At 38.8% G+C, this 16,503-nt stretch overlaps 1 protein-coding gene across 1 annotated transcript in view; it reads left to right on the top strand.

Moving 5' to 3' along the window:
* The window catches only part of SOX5 (SRY-box 5), a 641,654-nt gene that overhangs the window by 147,333 nt on the left and 477,818 nt on the right, over positions 1–16,503 (top strand). The window contains exon 2 of the mRNA XM_017804823.1: positions 10,037–10,123. The gene's annotated coding sequence lies outside the window, so the exon portion shown is untranslated. The remainder of the gene's footprint in view (positions 1–10,036; positions 10,124–16,503) is intronic.

Here is a 16,503-nt window from a genome sequence, read left to right as displayed (position 1 = left end):
ATGACTTAAGAAAAAAATGTATGGCTCAGGTCACGAATGGTAGCATATGTAGCCACAGCAGTGCTGCATTTATTTTCTTATAGATAGTATATGTGTTATATTAGGCCAATCACAATTAAGAGTGTGGCATTTCTGATGAAGTGTTCAAAAAGGTTGGACCAGTAGTGGTGCAATTCCTGCTGATACACCATATACTTAGAGAGAAAAGCAAACTACAGCACAGAGGCTTTACAGCATAGGTTGGTGAGAATTCGGTCCTCTGATGAACACAAGTCAAGAGATTTAGTGCATTACTCAAATTTTACCTTTCCCTTTTATTATGGTGTTGCTTGGGCTGATTGGTTGCATGTACCACAGTTGCTAAAGGAATAAATACTGCTTTGCATTCAAGGAAGCAGATTTTCATGCTTGCATCTGAAAAAACTGTCATAGCTGAAATAAGCAACATTATCAGCAGTATAAATTTTCAAAAGTAATCTATATTATATAATTCAAGTTTGGGGTATGTAAGGTGCAGCCATATTAGGAGGTTCTGTTGTATTGGTGATTATATACTGCGAGAAGGGATGAGGATTTGCTGCTTTGCCAGTTTTAATAGAGGTGAGGTAACTAATTTGATGCTGGATACTCTCATCATGAGTTGCTTCAAGGTGTTCACATTTGCTTATGAAATAGTCCCTTCTGAGCTGAGGAGATGGAAATGAGACACTAAAAGGCTTTCTTGAAGTGCTTCCATGTTTCTCAGCTCAGAACATCACATTTGATATTAATATTAGGTACGGAGGCAAAGTCATCAGGTAGAAAAGGGAAGAAATGTAGAAATAGTCATTTTCTTGTGTGTTTCCTCAGGATGCTATTTTGAGGCTTTAAAAAAAATAATAAATTCATGCTTTGCTGATGAGGCTGCTGTAAACTGGGGAAGTGGCAGATGTAATTGAAGTCCCAGGGCCCTGCCCTAGAAGAGGTCCAATACTGGCAGCGTACATATTGCTTATATGAAAGCGAACAGATGGATACATTTGGTCAATTCTGCCGGGTTCATATGGAAACCTTCAGAATTTTTTCTTACTATTTTCAGTGGAATACTTAAATCTGTTATCTGCTGGGAGTCTGTAGTTGCCTGGGATGGGTGCTTTGGTAGCTTTGAGCAGGGAGCATTGCCGTACTGTGGATGTCTTCCGACCAGATATGTTTATCTCCCCGAGTCCCCCTCCATACTCCGGGACCAAATCAGCTACTGGAGGAGTGAGCTGGATTTTTTTCAACTTCTGTGGCATGAGAACTGTCAGCTGAGTCTTAATCATGGAGCTATTACTGGTAGTGAAAATGAAGGAAAGAGAAGAAATCCAGCTTGCTTTTCAGCTGCTAGATTGATTGCAGAGGCATGTTTTGGTTATTCTTGGGGTGGGGACAGGAGAGGAAGAAGGAGATGGGGAGAACAAAAACATTGTATTTTCTTTAATTAAAAACCCCACTAATTTTCTGATAGTAATTCATTCTAAATTCTTGCTGACAGTTTTTGATGTTTCTCAGTTCAAAACAACTGAAAGCAGTCAAGTGAAGGGAGAAGAATGGAGAATCAAAGAGGAGGGGTGTAGCTGTATTAGTAGAACACAACTTGAAGTGCTAATAGTTAGTCTGGGTGGGGAGAGGAGGTAGGATTAATCTGTAATGCTTCAAATTATTCAGTTTTGGATATCCTTTACACATATGAACATACACACTCAGTGATCTAATAACACGTTATCGATGGCGTCAAGGAAAGAATTGGCATATGACTAATTCTAAAAGTCTGTCATACAGATGTGTCAGCATCTGTATTGTCATCTAACTATCTTTTTTTCCAAGTGTATAGCATATAAAAATATGCACATCAAGTATTTAGACACTATCAATGACAGCTCTATTCCGTATTAAAGTTATTAAAGAAACTTGCTCTTGCATTTGGATTCATATAAGAAATCAGATACTTATATCAAAAGGTTTTAGCTCTAAAGCCTTCCAGGAAAGCTGTAAACAAAGCAGAAAGAAAAAATAAAATCTCTGATATTAAAAGCGTGTTTCTATGAAGATTGCAGTTCAGCAAGTGCTCATTGCTCTCTTTTTTTTAAATAAAAAAAAATTCTTTCAACCATTAGCAATGATAACTTTCATTGAAAATCAGGGCTAGAAAAGAAGAGCAGAAACCAAGCTCATTGGGAAAGAGAGAGCGAGCTTGAATTTGACAAAAATAGTTTCTTCTCTATTCCTATCTCACTCTCTCAAGATGCATCCTTCTCACAAAAACAACTCCACCCACTGTTGTAGAAAATGGCCATCTCTTGGTATCTTCTTTGGAGGTTTTGTTTTGATAGTGCTAGTGCTAGTTTTGGGGATTAACATGAATAACCCTATCAAATTTTGTTAAGACATGGTACCAATACAGAAAGACCCATGTATACTATTTAAAATACCCTTGTTAACAGAGATTTAACAGTCATTTCATTCTCCACTGTTCATCACATTCACACATGTGGGATGGGCATTAACAGATTGAGCTACATCTTTTCATTTCAATTCTGCAGCAGTCTCTCTTTGCAGGAATATTTTATGTAGTAATAATTTTCTTCCTATTACAGACTTTCTAACTATGTTAAATGGCAGTAGACTGGCCACAGAGACATTCGTGAGAACTACCTTTGCAGTGACATTTAAACAATTTATTTGATCTTGCTTTAGCATACCTGCTCATGCCTTTTTTTACTCTGTTGTCGACCTTAGGAGAACTTTGCGTATATAATCATGGGTCTTTCAATCACAGTCAACTTAACAAAATGGTATGCAAATTTCTGCAGTATATAATTTCTGAAGTCTTTGGGATTTGCGGTGTGTTTGCTGCCAAGTGGGTACCCCTTGACTGCAGGGGCACATTTCGGTAGCAGCTGCCCAGCAGCTCCAAGGCCAGTTGCAGAAGGCAGTGTCTTAGCTGGGGATGCTCCATTTTATAGGTGTGCAGTTGTTAGGTGTGTGTGCCTTGACTTACCCGAATGAGATGATGCTATCAGTATTTCTTTTTTCCCCTGTGTAATAACAGAAAAAGTAGAGCAGAGGAGAAAGGTTGATGGCAAGGGGGGAGTTCTATATATCTCACATATGTACTATGTTGAATTGATCATCTTATCACCGTTTAGAGAAATTGCAAGTTGTGGATTTGTGGCTGAAATGTGTTACTTGTGTGGGATTGCTCTTGGCTAAAAGCCTAAAATGAGGACTCTTGCTTTTTGAGGGCATATCTTGTCCTGTACTTGAAGTAGCTTCTCCTGTACTGGACCATGTGTAAGAGTGCTCTTAGGATGAGAATGGTTAAAAACAATTACCACTGCCACTAAAGCTGTTAACACTTCTATCACGTTCTATCAGGATCAAAAGTCCTAGTGTAAAGAGCTTTTACAAAACCATCCTAGTCAAACTCGGTAAAACTGAAAGGCAAGAAATTAACTGAACTAATTGGCAAAAAATTATATTTATCAGCTTGTTGATTTTTAGTGTAATTCATGGAAATGAATTCTGTGAAATTGTCATTCCGTGACAGCTGATTGGGTGGGAAAAACGTAGGATCGCTGCTTAAAATGCTTACACTGACAGGAACATTCCCATTTGCTAAAAATAAAAACCTTGGACAGTAACATCATACAAATTTGTGTATGTGGGTTACCTGCTGTATGATGTCCCCTATGTGGGAAACACTTGAAGCACATGATTAGTCTCTTCAATTTCTGTTGAACTAAATTATATTTTAGGTTTGGTTTTCTGTTATTTTTGTTTGGGGGGGGGTGTTGTTGAGGTTTTTTGGGTTTTTGTTTGTTTGTTTTGTTTGTTTCTTTATTTTAGGTTTTTTTTTGGTGGTGGGAGTTTTTGTTTGTTTGTTGTTTTTTTTGATTGTTGTTTAAGAGCAGGAAGTAAGCCTACATGTTTTAAGTTTGGCTTCCTCATAAACATTTGTAGATTGAGGTGCAACTTACTCCGCTGGCTGTACTTCATGCCCTTCCATTTCCCCATCTTGGTCATGAAAAGGGAGTTGCTGCCTCAGAAAGTTAGGTATAAAGAAAGCAGGTTTCTTGGCTGGGTCCTACAGCTGGCCTGAGCATATGTTTGTGCACGATGTGTTGTTACTGCATTACTGAACTGTATTCTTTGCCCACATGTAATCGTCTGCCTACAAACAGTAATAATCACGGTATGTGTCACGCTCGGTTCTCTGTGGCACTGCAGCTCCTCTTTTGAAGGGGAAGATTCAAGGCAATCATCAGTTCTCCTAAAATTGTCCGTTTTGGTTTCCGTGGTCATACCAATTAAGTGTCTGGGTCTGATTTTTCCATTATCCTGCGCCTTATATACAACTTTGACTTGCTGTCGGAATTGAGTAGTCCAAGGATAAGACAAGGGAAAATCAAGCTTTTTCTGTCCTTGGGGTAAAGGAAATTATATGTAGTTCAACTTTCTCAAGTGACAACATTCATTAGGCTGTTACTACAGACATCTGTATGTAGTCACAGATAAGTTGGTATTTTCTGGGCACTTCCAGTAATAAAATCCTAAATCAGTGTTTATAGAAAATGCTGAAGCTTTTTTTCAGCGATTCCTTTAAACATAGCATTTATTTAAAAAAATCTTTAATGGAAATGTGCAAAAAGAGAAAGTTAAGCCAAGGGTCCACTATAAATTTCCTCAGACATCCTTCTTTGGACATCCATGTGGGTCCTCCTTGACACATACTCAACCCATGTGTACATTCTGGCTGCTTCCATCTGGGGGTCCACATTAGTACCATCTCTACTGCTGCCGTGCAAAGACCACTGTACTCATCTCTCTACCAAAAAAAAACCAAAAAGAGAAGAAATAAAACAGTTGCAGATAAGAGTGTGGGGAGAAAAGAGCTAGCCCTTTCCATTTATTTATTTCCTTGCCTGATTTTTGTTTTGCTTTTTTTTGATTTAGTTTTATTTGTTTGGGCAAGTTTCCTGCCATTTACCTTTGCATTTGCATTTCCTATTGATTGGCAATTTTTAAACTGTTTATTGTGCTCTTTTGTTTAGCTGTTCAAGAGCTAAAACAAAAGCCACCAGGCCCTGTGAGGGACACATTTGCATGCGGCGAGCGTTGCCCGAGGAAAAAGTAATTGCTAATGCATATTTATGTGGCACAAATTTGCCATTTGTTTATGCATAAAATTATCAATAGTGCAGGGCGGCCCAGCCGTAGAAAATGGTGACCTTTTTAGCTTAATAAAGAGAAATCAGCTGTTATTGTGAAGAGATCAGCCATTTATTCTGTGTTGAGGGACACTGTCGGGAAAATGTAGATTGGTGCCGGCAATATCATTAAATGGAAGGCCAGTGACCCTTTCGGTATAGTCTATTATACTTTATCTAATAGGGGATAAATGACTCTGGTTGGCAAATAGATTAAAAAAAAAAGAGAGAGAAAGAGAAAAGAAAAAAATACTCAACAAAACCCGCTACCCCTCCCGACTTTTCTCTTACAGCTCAACCATATGAACAGGTAGATACTGAGGAGGTAATCATGCACAAGCCAGCTGGTATTTCTCTAACAGGAAAATGACTTTAAAAACAACTCAACAACAGCAAAAAACTCCCAAACAACCCCAAACCAACCCCCAAGCCCACTCTGTTTAGACTAGTTTTGATTGCTTTGGAGTGGGAAAAACATGCAGAGCCAGCCTGTGATTCTTCCTAGTGCATGCCGTCAACAGCAGTGTTCTGAAGGGCCATGACATGGATTGGATTTTGGCTTTGAAATGAAAAGTCATAGTCTGAAAGAAGGAGGTAGAGTCCTTTCTGAAGATAACAGGTTTTTGAAAACAGTTACGCTTTTTTCTTATATACATTCAGTTGTTTAAGAGTGGATAAGAATTTGCTAGGTTATACCCCAAGGCACTGAAGACCTCATCTGCAGAAGATGCAGCAACACAGTTTTCTTTATACCACTCCACTAATTCACCTCAACCTTAATGGGTAGATTGAAGACTTAAAGAATTAAAAACTGGCAGCCAAAAGCCTCAAGAAGTTCTTGTGAAAATGAAAGTGTATGCACAAAACCTCATGTTTCCCTGTTTCTCTCATCATGCTCTCCAGAGTGCACTGCACTGTGCATGGCTGGAAGCAGCTTCAACCACCCCACAGGTGAAATGTGGAGAGCTGTGAGTCACAGTGACTGTAAATGGTTGCATTTTCTGTGCCCACTGTGTGGTGAACTGGGCGTTTGATTATTTTGGGGGTTTTTTAATCCCTGGGGAATATCCAGCAGATGATTGTGATGGCAGTATTTTACTTAGCAAAGACTGTTAGACTGAGATAGTTTTATGTACCCACCCAGCCTGGCTAGGTGAGATGAGGTCCCACCCTGCACACCGTGGGACTGCCCACCCTCAGAAGATGGAGGTTGGCCTTTGCCAACCCTTCTGCCTTGTGCCTTCAGAAAGTCCTGATGGTATTTTTGTGCTGAGGAGGGGCTGATCAGAGTAATTTTGGGACTTTGCTCTGTTTGCTTCCTAAAAATGTATCACAAGCTGTTTGTCACTGAGTGACATCTTCCTGGTGGCCTCAGCAAAGAGGCAAAGGGTTGACAGGACAATGGAACTTGCAGATTGCATCAGTGGAAGCTTTTTGAGGGAGGACTGTCTGGATATGATGGTGTGGAGGTTGTGGTCAGAGGCAGGACTTCAGTCTTCTCAAGGCTGTTGATCTGATTTCACCACTATTAAAATTTGGGCAACATTAAAAAAAAAATCACTTTACTGAAATATCTTACAATACATAATACTTACCATGGGAGATATTATACAGTATATGATGTATTACTTTCTATAATAATGTTGTAAAAGTCTTTGTAAGGATGTGTGCTACAGTTCAATATTTCATACCTAAAATTTTCTCTGTTATTAGGTGTTTTTGGAAAGGGTTGGTTCAGTTTCCTAATTGTGCTTTTCCATGCATTTAATTCCTGTGCATAGAGCTCTTGCCTGTTTCTGGAATCGTGCCCTTGCAGTCCTCCCAAATAATGATCCCCAACCATGTTGCTGTAGAAACAAAAACATTGTAGATCGTGTTATGGAAATAGAGAGAAAGTCAAAGAAATAGCTTAAAAGTATACATTTTCCTAGGTACATCCTATGGAAACTACAGTTAATATGGAAGTGAATTTAACTGCAGAGTAGGATCTAGGTTTCTTCACATGGCAACAGGACCCTTTTTTTACTAGTTCTGTCACTCCACTCGAAACTGTAGCCAAGAACCACAATTTCAGAAGTCTCTATTAATGTTTGAGGATTGCTTCACTGACTTGTTAATGAACAGTTGAATTAGGTGGTATTTTACCTTTAGAAATGCATTTTTATTTTTACTTCAACTAAATGATTAAGCTTTGTGTAGATCTGCTTTTTTTTCAAAGGGTCTTTTTCCATACAGATTATCTCCAGCTCTGCTCCTGAAAAAAATAAATCTTCTTCTACATGTCAAAGCTTGTAGCCAGTTTTTAGCCTCACTTTTGCTTTTCCTTTTCTGATAGTCATAAAACAGCCCTTTTGAAGTGTGCTTGACACTAGCTAGATAGTTTTATGTAGATAAAATTAACAATTAGAAAATGCTTAAGTCTGTTGTATGGGAATAAACTGAGGGTCAGTGTTGTAAACTAACCTGAATCCAGCTGAGATTCTAACTCAGGTTATTATTAAAATTATTACTACTGTTGTTATTACTACGTATTTTTGTCATATCTGTGCCTGCCTAGGCCTGGCTGTGAAAGATAATTAAGTACAGAGTAATAAAAAGCAAAGCTTCAAAACCATAGAAATATCAAGTTTCATGGAAAACAAATTTTGCAAAGAGGAGTTGGTTAAGGGAGAAGATAGGTCAAAGACAAGACAAGGGCAAGCAAGTATCGCTGATGAAAGTTAGTAGCAGAAAACACAAGAATGAGCGAAATGGTTGTTGGGAAAGACAGAAACATAACGGGGACTATTCTGTAAACAAATGTCACAGGTCTGGGTGTCCTGTGAGCTGCCACCATTGTCCTGGGATCTCACCCTAAGTAGGAGTGACTTGAGTGGGGCTTGTGCTTTTCTCAGCTCCTGGTGCATGTCTGCTGTATTAATACTGTGCAGGTTAGGGAGGGAAGATAAAGGACAAATTCTATATTATGCTGTTCAGCTGATGAATGCATAATGTGATAACCAAATAATATGAGTTAAGCAATTGATTTTTTTTTTTTTTGGTTCTTTGTGATGCTGGGAACTGGGTAGTCTGATAGGTCAAGATCTGCAGGACTTGTCTTTGTAAGGGGAAATTTTGATTATCATTACTGAAGACTGACTTTTTCCCTCCCTTCTTCAACAGATTTATTTGAAAAGCCCATAGAGATATTAATTTTTCTAAGGGCAGAAATTCATGATTGAGGAAATTTCTATACAAAATATAGAGAACACATTTCTGTTTGTTTGTCTAATTGCTTAATATAGGACATTGAGGTGTGTCTTCAGAAAGTTTGCCTGCATGCAGAGCTCAGTATGAACCAGGGATGGTTGTCTTTTGAAACCTCGTGCGCCAGCCTGCTCTTGTTAGTGTCTTATGTGCTGCTGCTTTTCATGGAGCTCTCTGAGCTGTAGGGCTGGCAAAGTAATTCCATCAAGTTAAACCAGTAGGAAAAAGCGTCTGGTTTTATATATCGAGGTTGCTGATTTCAGAATTGGGTTATGTGTGTGTGTCTCTGTGTTTTGGAGTTTAAAAATAAAAGAAATTCCTCTTTATTTTATTCATACATATATTTCATACTACAAATTATTTGTTTTGGTTAGACTAGGTTGATATTAATAGACTGCAGCAAAACTTAGGGATGCAAAACCTGACTGAAAGGATGGCCACACATGAGATGAACTTTGGCTTCTGTGAACTTGATGTGTCACGTCACAAGTATGGTCTCAGACTTGCGTCTGCAGCCGTGCTCATGTGATCCAGCAAAATAACAGTAGTACCAGAGATTTTTTTTTGTTTTCAAATCACTGCTTTGCTGTGCGCTTTGGGCCACAGAAGACTTGCTTTGCTACTTTTGCAACCAGGTAGACTGAGGCACAAAGCTAGTAAGGGGAATCCTATGGCTAGGCAGGGCCACCTGGGTTGGACAGCCCAGCTGTGCTGTTCCACGCAGCAGTGGATGCAGGGGGGTCCCAGCTCCCACCTCCGGCCTCCCACACTCGTACATTTGTGCCACAAAAATGCTTTTCCCTTCTCTGCTGAAGGCTTGGGGTAACACAGCGGTAGCCACGACTGCGACAGGTGCCCGAGAGATCTGGGGTGCCTCACACTCCCGAACTGCAGAGGACCAGGTGGGGTTTGGGAAGTCGTGCTGAGTGATGTGAGACATTGTAGTTCTGGGCTCTGAGTTCTGGGCTCAGTCATACCTGGGGGAGGTGCCACACTGTCACCCGTGCAGGAAGCTGAAGTGCAGCTCAAGACCCTAGAGGCAGTATCTTACTCACAGAGTAAATGTGTGAGTAACCCTCCTACTCACAAGGTGTCAGCTGGGAGCAGAGGCAAATGCAGAGGACCTCTCAGTCCCGGGGCTGTCCTCGCACCACTGACCATGCGAGCATGTTTGGTTGGGGATCTAAAAACAGTGAGTGTAGGTGAGCTGTTTAAACACTCAAGAGCAACAGGAATATGTAGTCACATCTTCCTCCTGGTTCAATCTCTGTATTGATTTACCGTGATAAGAGGTGCCACTTTAGTTCTAGTAATGTCTACTTTTTTTTTTTTTTTTTTTTTGCTATTACATATTTCTATGGCAGCTTTTCCATGTGATATATTTTGGGTCACACATTAATTTACACCAGCCTCTGTTCTGCAAAAAAGAGTTCATGAACTAAATGAAAAGGAACGGGGAGGGGGATGTCTAGCAGAGCCCAGGCTTTTGTTTCATGTTTTGGATTATTTTCTTTTTTAAAATAAAATCGTTGATATGCATTTTGCTTTTATTTTTCTAGCCTTCCTCTTGCTGATGACCGGGTTCCTGTTTGATCCTGTTTACAAGCTTTCGAAGACTGAAAATAACCCCAACTCCTCTGCATTGGGTAGGAAAACAAAGCCATATAAAGACATACTGCAATTACTCTGGAGCGTGGCAATATGGAAGAGTGTGGTATGAAGGAAGAGCTTATAGAGAAAAAGGAGAAGGTTACTAGGTTACCACAAAAGACATTAGTGTACACAGTTTTTCTCACCCACTCTTTTGGACTGGGAGGAGGGGGAGGAGTGGGTGTACCAGCAAGTAAATAAGTGTTCTCCAGAGTGTGTATTCCCAGTCTAAATGTTTTGTCTATACTTCCTGTTACTCATTCAAACTGCCTTGCAGTTCTATTTCAATCTATTCAAAACACCAAATAAGGTAAATTTAAAAGATTTTTTTGAGGCTGGGATGTTGTTTTCTTTTGGGGGGTTTTTGTTTTGGTTTTCTTTTTCCCTTTAAAAGTTACTGGCAAGATCAAGAATATTCCCTTAATTACTGTAAACTTGTGAATATATGTGCAATATTTTAGTAGCGTTGATGTGTAAGTATGTATATCCAAGGTACTAAATTTTTAAAAATATTTTAAAATTACATTTCTTGCAGTTAGGGAGAGTAGATAGGGAATAACCTGGTTAAATGTTGTTGGCCTGACAGGAGACTCAGACACAGGCAATCGCACAGATGTGATGTCTTCTTGATCCTGTAGTTTTTATGCTTAACCTGACTGCCATGAATAATAAATGTTTGTAGAATTAAGGTTTCAAAGACAAGAAACTCCTTTTGGTAGCGTTGTTTTTATCTTGTTATTGTGAACTTTAGGAACTAGAGTTGAGTGTGTCACTACTGAGTGTGATGAGTTTGTCCTAGGGTTAGGTGTCACCCAGCTTGACCTGGTTACCATCATATTTATGTTTCCTGTGCCTCTGCAAGGAGTGCAGCCACAGTGACAGGTCTGGTTTTCATGGGTGGAAATGAGAAAAAAGTGTGGAAGGCAATAGAAAGCCAGAGCAGTTGATGAAACTGCTGAGATGAAACCCTGAGACAGCGTTCCTGATTTCAGTATGACTTTGTCCACATGCAGAGTGGTATTCCACTGTTGTTTTGGGGAATTATCTAATGAAATTTGAATGCAGGATTATGTAATTTATTGATAATATTCTGGTGTAAATCAATGCCTTTCTGCTTCGTAGTGAGGCCTTAGACACGCATACGAGATGACAGTCTAAGTCAGGGTATTTTAACATGATTGATTCAGATACAAGTAAGTTTTATGATTCACTTTCCTCTATCTAAATGCCAGTGTCAGTTGTGACATTCTCATCTTTTCCTCTTCTGAATAAGCTTATCAAAGAAGAAATCACTAATATACCAAGCAGGGCTTAATAATCAAGGAAGTGAAACTTCTGTTTTAGAGAAAAAAAAAAAAAAGAAATCCTTTGCTGAGTTGCTGGATGATTTTTAAATAATAAAAGCTTACCATGTACTGAGCAACTGCTTTATTTTTTTAAAATATTATTTTTTTAAGGCTTTCATTCTGAGAGGGGTCAGTAGCCTTTGAGAATTGAGCCACTTTGTTGACAAATCTGTCCTGTAAATTGAACAGCATTAATTAGAAGTTTATGCTGCAGATTCTTACTTTTTAATGTGGGTGGTGGTATCAACGAAAATGTCTAATGAATTTGAAGATGATTTTAAAAGGTCTGCCACCTGTAGATAAAAATGTGCATTACTACACATGGTAATTATCAAGACCGAGGGCCTTGACATGATCCACTGACCCTTTGAAATCAAAACACTTACTGTAAAGAAAAAAAGGCACTGATTTCTCCATCTATGTTAATATAGGAGGTCTGTATATTCAGCTGTATTGATACACTGTAATATATCTAGGGAAAAAAAAAGATACTTTGAATTATGTTAGACTCAAGTTTTCCATCGTTTCCTCTACAGACTTATAAAGCCCTCGCTATTTTTGTATGTGTTGAGGGATATTTTTTTTTTTAATGTAATGAAGTAGATTACTAAAAATATTCAGGTGTCTGAGACAGCAGCAAAACATCTCTGAGCCACCCTACAAAAATAAACTAGATTTGTGCGTGCAGGATGAAAAAGAAAGTATACAGGAACAGATTTCAGCTCCAGGCTTTTTTTTCAGGGGCACTTGCAATAAGGGAGGGGAGCAATAACCCAGCAACTATCATTGTAAAAATTATGAAAAGCACTTTGATGGTCCTTTTTAAAGTCAGTTCACTAAACAGGGGCCAAATCAAAAGCCTGAAAGGCAACTTGCGGTTTGCTATTACCAACCTCAGCCCCTTGCTGCTATTTGCAGTTGAGAACGAGTGCTTCTGCACACAGTAATGGTGAGAAAAACTAAAGGGAAATAAAGGATGCGAATGAAGGATTTTCTGTTTTCATATGAGTACTTGGAACACCAAGCAAGCGAAGAAGCAGCAATTTTAGCTAAGCTAATGTAATAGAAGACCATTGCACCCAAACTGTCTCAGCAGAACTTCCTGCATAATTAGATTGTAAATCTTCTCAACTGAGGAAGTTTTGCCCAGGGTCAGATTGTCTAAGTAATAATCCATTCTACATAAATTAGAAGATTTGAACTGCTGGGATACATTATTACATTAGTTTCGTTTTTTATTCTTAATATAACTAAGGAGAACAAATGCAACAATTCTTTTTCTTTTCTTCTTTTTAATTATGTTATGTCTTTTTAGTTTTCTATTACCTCAGAAGGCCTTTCCTGTAGGTTTTGGGATTTTTCCCAAGCAATGCTGATGAAGTTGTCACGTAGGCAAATTAATACATTTTTAATATACTTCAGAAAGCGATACCACAGAATCCTTTGGCCACCAGATTCTGTGGTATCACTTCCTCAGTGAACCATTTAGCCAGTGATGCTACTGCTGTGTTTGTGCTGCTAAAGTTTTATCTCCAACTGTGATGCCTTTCTGCAAGGAATAGAATTGCCATCTTCTAGGTAAGAACTAATAGGTGAAAATTTACAATAACTCATGTACAACAAGCAGGCTTCTATTAGCTCTGTTATTTTCTTTGAGAAAAGGAAGATTATGGGTACTTCATGTGCATAAACAGCTATATGTAAAAGTAATGGGGGAAGTTCCTGAAGTTCTTATTCAGGCAAAAATTGCCATTGAAATTTTAGTATTTGATCTGCTTGAAGGAAGCCAAGTTTGCAATGTAGCACAGATTAATTTATATGAACTTGTCACTATGTGTTTGGGGGATTTTGGTTGTTTTGGTGTGGGTTTTTTTTTTTTTCCTACATTTGACTTTCACTATGAATTGGAGAAGCAGTCAACTGTTCAGGAGAGCCTTTTGGAGATAAAACAGCCTTTGGGCTGGACTCTTAGGGTGTCTGTGTAGACTTCACCAATACTGAACAACAGAGAGAGGAGGGAAGGGCTTGTGGGAGTGCTCACAGTGCTGTGGGATCCCAGTTCCTGAGGCTACTTTGGATGTGCACCAACTCCATGGTCTCCATTAGATGCATTTTAGAGATCTAGACCTGCACAGTGGTGGTGACTGGTGGCAGGACTGCTAAGCCAGCTTGATCTACCTCTGTGATGGGTTGTCATCTTGTTGTTGTATGTATAAGTGTTGAGAGAAATGTAATAAGAGGAAAGGGCTGGCTTCTGTCATTAATGATGTTTTTAAATATCTGTCTCTTCTTGCTGAAAATTCATTTGTTACATAATGGTCATTTTTTTTTTTTTGAAAAACAAGAAGGAAACTGTCTGGGGTTGGAGGTACTAAATTCCTCATTTCCCATATAATCCCTGTGTTGAAGGGTAGAAAAAATAAAAAAAGGGAATACATAATTCTGTGTTTTCAAATACAGGAGTATTTTGATGACCTGGTGCTGGTTCTGTTATCTCAGCTGCCTGATGAGTCTGTGGTCAGCCTGCTCTGCAGAGCACTGGCAGCTGAAGGCGAAGCATAAGTTTTGGTGGAAATGGCAGGTGCTCTCAGAAATCCTGGAAATGGGGGTACTCCCATACTGAGGGATGTCTGGTCACCCTTCCCTCAACTGCTGCACAAGGAGCACACTTCAGTACACTTCTTTATTTTCCTCTACTGTTGTGAGACACCAATGGATGTCGAAAAAAAAAGAAATAATACTTTAGAAGATATTAAGCTAAAAATGAAGATCTGTGAAAGCCCTTAGAAACTGGAATTTTGGGGAAACACCAAATCTTGCAGGTGCTCTTGAAAACATACAAGAGCACTGGAAGTCCATCGATAAACCATTATTTTTTGCTTCCACTTAAAATCCAAACTTGCTCTCATTGCTGCCACTATAATCCTTATAAAATTACTTTTTCATAATTAAAATGTCCATCATTATTATTAGTATTTAAGAGCAAGTAGCTGTGTTGGTTTTTTTTTCCTCAGGAGCATCAGATATAAAGAAAATCAGAAATCAGACCTCAAGACTACTTTTGAGGCAGAAATAATCCAACCATTATTTCTGGTGTAAAAGGTTTGTGAATAGCATCATTTGCCTAGAAGCTGTTTTCCAACCTAATAACTCCTGGAATAATGACCTAAAACTGTTTCCAAGAGGATTAAGGCCCATATAACTATTAGGAAGTATAAGTTTCTGAAAAAGCTTCTTTCTGATTGGTAGAGAGGTGAGTTCTGATTTAGGTTAAAGCTGCTTGCTTAGGAGAATCAGTTTCAATCTCTCTGAAGTCAAAATGTTGAAGTAATCCTCTGGAGAAGGATTGTCTGAGGGTTTTTTTTTTTCCTTTCTATATATGTGTGTATATATTGTGTATGTGTAGATATTACTTATTGCCATAATGATTTGGAAGATGGTAATTTAACTGGGTTTTCAATCCATTTGGGGGGGGGGGGGTTAATCTTCTGCTTTAGTGTGCCTTGGGCAGAATCTGTTCAAAATGGGCTGAGATTGCAGCTGAACACTTGGCTTGTTGGTTAATCATCACTTGAAAACTCTTCATTGGAGAGACTGCAGAACAGAATTTATTATCTGTAATGATGTTGGTGTGTTTTTAAGGTTGTGCACATGTGGTATATGCTTCGCTCTTGTTAATTGCCTTTTTAGCTAGCGTGATCTCTAAAGGGGAAGGAGGAGAAAACGTGGGCTGAGGATGATTTGGGAATATCCAGTGTACAGGGGTCAGGCACTGTGCATTAGAGGAATGCATGGATTTGCAGCTGAATCGTTTTGATAGAGAGCTGCTTGCTGAATTGCACTTTTAAATTGGCAAAACTTCCCAAATGTGCATCAGAACACACTGGTGACAGAAACTCACTACAGAAAGCACGTGAACTCACACTGAAATGACTGATAACCACCTATTGCTTTTCACCTTCTTGAATTAACCGGAGCTAATGTCGTAATTCTGGCTGAATCCCAGAAATGTCTCAGCAGATCACACTGAAGACCTGAAATCATCAGTGAGTTCAGCCAGCTTTATCCTAGGGTGCCTCCTTGCCAGCAATCAGGATTGGTTTACATCTGTCCCAAGAGCATACTCATGTAAGAAGGTGAAATAAACATCTGGCATTAGCAAAGTAAAATAGAATTGTTTTATTTACAGAGGCATTAGTATCACTGGCCACTCAGAAATTCGTAAAAATATGCGTATATACTGTATTAATTCTGACCTTTGGGGAAGTTTGGCCTTGTGTGCAATTTAAAGGTGATTTAGCAGAGGTTCTCACTAATAAGGTAACAATCAGATTTGGCTGTCAACTGAGTTGTTATACAAGACAGAGCCACTTTTGTGGGACACGGAAATCCATCTTTAAAAAATGCAGAAGGAATGTAATCAGTGATGGTACTTAACATGCAGCTGAACTGGGCCCTGTTTTGAAAAAATGACTCTAATTTTTACAGTGGTTGACTGTAGCCACAATAGAGAAAAGCGAGTAAGTGTTTGCTGATGAGATCTATGGCCAAATTCTTATTTTGATTCAGGGTGCACAGTGCCAAAAATCTGATGCATATGCTTATGAAAGATTTTTCTGGTTCTATATGTACTATAAATACATTCCACATGGCTTTATACAAAGCTCTCTGTTATTTCAGTAAGTCACAAGCTACTAAGCCAGATCCAAAGAAGGTGAAGCTCTGAATCAAGTTCTTTAACACTTTATGACTTTGAAACCCTGTTTTAAAGTATATTTGCTTCATTAATTTGTGGCTTTCATCTCAGTTGGGTAAGCATTGAAAAGATAGGCAAAATTTAATGGGGAAAAAAAATACCTTTTCACAAAGGTCTCTTGTTGCCATTAAGCCAGCAGACTGAAGAAAGTTCCTCTTCATTTTCAGTGGTCTAGGTTTTGGGTTTAAACCAGGGGTATGTAGTTTTACTTAAATAATTCAAGGAATACTGTTGCTGAAGGTGTTACTTGGTGTGACCAAGTTTGTAAAACTGC

Source organism: Lepidothrix coronata, unplaced genomic scaffold (genome assembly GCF_001604755.1).
Source record: "Lepidothrix coronata isolate B3197 unplaced genomic scaffold, Lepidothrix_coronata-1.0 Scaffold10, whole genome shotgun sequence".
NCBI lineage: Eukaryota > Metazoa > Chordata > Aves > Passeriformes > Pipridae > Lepidothrix > Lepidothrix coronata.
This window is presented reverse-complemented; position numbering and strand designations above follow the sequence as displayed.